Source organism: Tamandua tetradactyla, chromosome 14 (genome assembly GCF_023851605.1).
Source record: "Tamandua tetradactyla isolate mTamTet1 chromosome 14, mTamTet1.pri, whole genome shotgun sequence".
Lineage (NCBI taxonomy): Eukaryota > Metazoa > Chordata > Mammalia > Pilosa > Myrmecophagidae > Tamandua > Tamandua tetradactyla.
The window spans coordinates 67,622,239-67,628,428 of NC_135340.1; the positions used below are offsets into that span (position 1 = coordinate 67,622,239).

Below are 6,190 nucleotides of genomic sequence, written 5' to 3' on the forward strand. Positions count from 1 at the left end.
AATGATATTCTAAAATAACTAGAGCTAGCACACATATATAGAACATGTAAGAATCAAATTTTAAGTTTAGCTTTCACGCAGGCAGGGAAAGGGGAGGGCCTCTGATGTACCAAATCCTTAATGACTAGGCACCAAATCCTTAATGACTAGGGTCATTAAAAATGTAAAACATAATCAAAGGGGAACCTTCAGCAGGAAGTTCAAATTAGTTAGATTTTCCAAATAGGCTGTAACCTCTGGAGTATTCAATCAGCAGAGAAACAGGGGAGGGACTGCAGGTCAGGCACAGGTATAACTGTCTTGGTGTTCTATTGTTTGGTGCACCAGCTACCATTTTGCAAGATTGTGAATACATTCTTTTCTCCTCCACAATCGGATGAGCGTTTGTTCTCTTTCAGGCAGGATGTTCTTTCTAATACATACTTGATCCAATAACAACAGAATACACATTTTTCTCAAGAGCACATGGCTCTTACTTCAGGATACACCATATCTTAGGTCACAAAACAAGTTCAATCAATTTAAAAATATTGAAATTATGCAATCCACCTTTCTGACCACAATGGAATGATGTTAGAGATCAATAATAGGGAGAAATGGAAAATTCACAAATGTGTGAAAATTAAAACTGTATTTTTAAATCACCAATGGATTTAATAAGAAATCACAAGGGAAATTGCAAAATATCTTAAGGTGAATGAAAATGAAAACACAACATACTAAAACTTATAGGATGCAGCAGAGGCAGTGCTGAGAGGGAGCTTACAGTAAAAAAGAGGAAAGATTTCAAATCAGACTTAACTTCAAAACTTGAAGAATTGGAAAAAGAAGAGAAAATAAAATAGAGATAAATGAAATAGAGACTAACAGTAAAGTCAATCGACAAAACCAAAAGTTGGTCTTTTGAAAGAGCTAAACCTTTAGCTAGATTAACAAAGAAAACAAGGTCACAACCTGGTATTTAGAAATAAGAACAAAGCCAATCAGGTTGGGATTAAGGTAATTCAGAACACAGGGGTAAGAAAGAAATTGTATTTGAGAACCTCATCTACTCTTTGAGATCAAAGGAAGAAAGGTTTATTTTATCCAGAATCTAAATGTTCTATAGCACATAATCTAACTCAATCTGGCTGGATAGCTCATTTAAAGAATCTAAACACAAGTAGCCCAGAATAAGAATGAGGGCCTTCCTTGTATAACTTTAATCTTGTATAGCTTTAATGTAATGCCTGGATACATCCTAGAGTGTATTAAGCAGATAATCAAAAAGTACTGGCAAAGTCCCTTGAGGGATAGGAGAAAAAAAATGGAAACATTAAACTTTATGACTGGGGAAACCGCTGATACTATGTTAAACATGAGGGACACCCAAATCAAAAGGCCAAAGCCTTGATCTTGAGGCTTGTTCTTGTGAAGCTTATGGATGTAGTGCAGAAGTTTAGCTTACCTATAGGCATGCCTAAGAGTTACTTCTGGAGGACCTCTTTTGTTGCTCAGATGTGGCCTCTTAACTCCAATTCTGAAAGTGAAATCTTTGCCCCCTTCCTACGTGGGACATGACATCCAGGGATGAAAGTCTCCCTGGCAGAAGATGAAAGTCTGGCCCTGGTACCATGGGATCAACAATGCCATCCTGACCAAAAGGGGGGAAAGAAGTATAACAAATAAGGTGTCAGGGGCTGAGAGAGTTCAAATAGAGTTGAGAGGCTACTCTGGAAGTCACTCTTAGGCAAACTTCAGTTAGATACTGCTATCTATCATAACTTGCCAAACCCCAACCAAAACAATTCTAGCCAATCATAAAGAATACCTAGAGCAATATATAAGATTCTACAAATGTTCCACGCATTACATTAACTTTCCAGAAACCTACAATCTCCAGATGGGTCCCTAAACCAGGTAAGTCCTGAAACCTAGAGGGCCCAGACTCTCCAGAACAACAGCTAGTTCCAGCCCCTTCCAACAAGAGAGAAAGATCAAAGATGATGGTGAAGTTAAACAAAGAAGGTAGGGTTTAACAAACAAGGATGATCACTGAATCATTACATTGATATTTCTTCTAATCCCCAGTATCTTAGAACAGCTAGAAATAAAAATCTAATATTGTGGAATTATAACCCATACCAAATTCTGAAATCTGTTCTACAACTAATTGTTGTGCTGTGCTCTGAAATTTATTGTTATATATATATGTTATTTTTCACAAAAAAGAAAAAAAAGTTGATTGTGATGGTAGAAAGAAATATTTATTTCTTCTAGCCTCCAATGTTCTAGAGCAGCTAGAAGGAAAACTCTGAGACAGTGGTATGGTAGCCCAAGACAAATTCTGGGATCTGTCCTATAACTACTTGTTGAAGAGAGCTTTGAAAACTATTGCTTTTTTTCTTTCTTTGCTTTGTATATATGTTATATTATACAATTTAAAAAGTTAAAAACAAAAAAAGAGGATGCAAATAATCAAAATCATAACGAAAAGGGAGACATTACTACCAACCCCACAGGACAAAAAAAAAGGAGTAAGAGAATACTATGAACAATTGCATGCTAACAAATCACATAAACAGGCAAATTCTTAGAAACACACAAAATACCTACACTGACTCAAAAAGAAATTTAAGATCCAATACTAGTAAAAAGATTGAATCAGTCACCAAAAACCTCCCAATGAAAAATCCAAGGACAAAATGGCTTCAAAGAGGAATTTTACCAAACATTCTAAGAATTACTACCAATCTTATGCATATTCTTTCACAAAATTGAAGAGGAGGAAACACTCTCTAATTCATTCTATAAGGACAACATTACCCTCATACCAAAGCCAGATAAGATAACACAAGAAAAGAAAGTTACAGAAAAATCTCTTATGAATATAGATGCAAATTCTTCAGTAAAATATCAGCAAACTGAATCCAACAGTACATTAAAAGAATTACACATCATGATCAAGAAGGATTTATCCTGAGAAAACCTTCTCGACCAAAAGGGGGAAGAGGGAAATGAGACAAAGTGTCAATGGCTGAGAGATTCCAAACAGAGTCAAGAGAGAGTATCCTGGAGGTTATTCTTATGCATCAAGTAGATACCATCTTGTTATTCAAGATGTAATGGAGAGGCTGGAGGGAACTGCCTGAAAATGTAGAGCTGTGTTCCAGTAGCCATGTTTCTTGAGGATGATTGAATAATGATATAGATTTCACAATGTGCCTGTGTGATTGTGAAAACCTTGTGTCTGATGCTCCTTTTATCTACCTTGTCAATAAACGAGTAGAACATATGGAATAAAAATAAATAATAGGGGGCGGGCCACGGTGGCTCAGCAGGTAAGAGTGCTTGTCTGCCATGCCCAAGGACCCGGGTTCGATTCCCGGTGCCTGCCCATGTAAATAAATAAAGAAAGAAAGAAAGAAATAATAGGGGGAACAAATGCTAAAATAAATTTAGTTTGAAATGCTAGTGATCCATGAAAGCGAGGGGTAAGGGGTATGGTAGGTATAATCTTTTTTTTTTTTTCTTTCCTGTGTTCGTTTCATTTCTTTTTCTATTGCCTTTTTTTCTTTTTCTGAATTAATGCAAATGTTCTAAGAAATTATGAATATGCAACTAAATGATGATATTGTGAATTATTGATTATGTATGTTAATGTTTTATTTTGTTTCTTAATTTTTTAATTAATAAATATTTAAAAAAAGAAAAAAGGATTTATCGCAGGTATTCAAGGATGATACAACATAAAAAAATCAATTATGCAATACACCATATTAACAAATGAAGAGAAAAAAACAAACCACATGATCACCTCAATGACGCAGAAAAGGCATTTGACAAAATAAGCACAAATTCTTGACAAAAATACTTAGAGCATTGGGAAGAAAAGGAGATTCCTCAACATGATACAATACACATATGAAGAAGCCACAGTTTAACATCCTACTTAATGGTAAAAGACTGAAAGGTTTCCCTCTAAGATCAGGAACAAGACAAGAATGATCACTGTCACCACTATTTCTCAACACTGTACAGACATTCTGACTACAGTAGTTAGGTAAGAAAAATAAATAAAAGAAATCCATAATGGAAAGGAAGAAATAAAATTTTTTCTATTTGCAGATGACATGATCCTATATGCAGAAAATTCTGAAAAAAAATCAACAAAGTTCCTAGAGCTAATAAATGAATTCAGAAAAGTGGTGGGATACAAGATCAACACCCAGAAATCAGTAGTGTTTCACGGACAACTACACTTCCTTATCTTAAAACTTATTACAAAACCATATTAAACAAAACAGCATGGTATTGGCACAAGGTCAGGCATACAGACCAATGGAATCAAATTAAGAGCTAAGAAATCAACAACCTTTTTTTTCTTTTTGCATGCTATATGACCGTGTCACATTTCATTATTTTTCCATATAAGTTTCCCATTATTGCAGCATCACTTGTTGAATTTTTGTTTGTTTGTTTTGCTTGTTTGTATTTTGGGAAGTGCCTGGACTGGGAATTGAACTTGGGTCTCCCACACGGCAGGTAAGAAATCTACCACTGAACTACCCTTGCAACCCCTCAACCAGCATTTTTTAATGTAATTCCATTGAGAAATATTCAAACACCATGTGACCCATCTGAAATATACAATCACTGCTCACAGTAACTGATTTTTGACAATACGGAAAATACCATTCAACTGGGAAAGTTGGATCTTCATTAGCAAAAGAATGAAGTTGGACCCCTACCTCACACCTTATGTAAACATCAACTTAGAATGGATCAAAGACCTAACTATAAGAGCCAGACCCATTAAAGTCCTAGGAGAAAACATAGGGAAACATCTTCAGGACCTTGTTTTAAGCAATGGTTTCTTAGATATTACACCCAAAGCGCATGTAACAAAAGAAAAACAGATAAATAGGACCTCATCAAAATTAAAAACTTTTGTGCCTCAAAGACTTTATCTTGAAAATAAACTGACAACCTAGACAATGGGATAAAACATTTGGAATCCACATTTCCAATAAGAGTTAAATATCCAGAACATATAAAGAAATCCTCCAATTTGACAAAAAGAAAACACCCCAATTAAAAAATGGGTAAAAGACTTGAATTCCCATTTCTCCAAAAAAGATATAAAAGTAGCCAAAAAGCATATCAAAAGACACTCAAAAATGATTAGCTGTTAGAGAAATGCAAACAAAAACCACAATGAAATACCATTTCATACCCACTAGAATGGCTACTATTCAAAAACAGAAAACAATATGTTGGAGATGATGTAGAGAAACTGCAACACTCATTCATTGTTGGTGGGAATGTAAAATGATGCATCCATTGTGGAAGATAGTTTGGCAGTTCCTCAGAAAGGTAAGTATAGAACTATCTTATCACCCATCAATCCCACTTCTAAGTATATACCCCAAAGAACTGAAAGTAGGGACTCAAACAAATCTTTGTACACCAATATTCATAGTGGCATTATTCACAACTAACAAGAGATCACTATAACCCAAGTGTCCATTAACTGATGAATGAATAAACAAACTGTGGCTTTACATACAATGGAATATTCCTCAACTGTAAAAATGAACTCCTAATACATCTGACAACATGGATAAACCCTGAAAACATGATGTTGCATGAAATAAGCCAGACACAAAAGGACAAATATCATAGGATCTCACTGATAGGAAATATCAGAATAAGAAAATTCATAGGGTCAGAATCTAGCATATAGGCTACCAGGGGATGTGGTGGTGATAGGGAATTGGGAGTTAAGGTTTAAATAGAGTTTCTATTTCAAATTATGGAAATGTTTTGATAATGACATTTCATATCATTACTATGCTACAGTAATGGTAGCACAACATTTTGAACATAATTAACAGCCCTGAAATACATATCTGAACATATTTAAAAGGAAAAATATTAGTTTGGATGTATGGATATATATATATAAAATTTGAAAAAATAATCCATGGAATTGCACAACAGTCAACCCTAAGTTAAACCATAAACTATAGTTAATAGCACAATTATAAAAATGTGTTCACATCAACTGTAACAAATGTACCACAGCAATATAAGTTATTACTAATAGGGTAGTAAATGGAATCCTATATTTTATGCATGATCTGTAAACAAAATTTTTTTTTATTTAATTTACTATTATGGCCTTATTAGAGTCTTCCCCAAGACGTAC

At 34.5% G+C, this 6,190-nt stretch overlaps 1 protein-coding gene across 8 annotated transcripts in view; it reads right to left on the reverse strand.

Annotated features, from left to right (window-relative positions):
- ATOSA (atos homolog A) overlaps positions 1-6,190 on the reverse strand; it is a 148,279-nt gene that overhangs the window by 120,438 nt on the left and 21,651 nt on the right. The gene's annotated exons all lie outside the window — the stretch shown is intronic.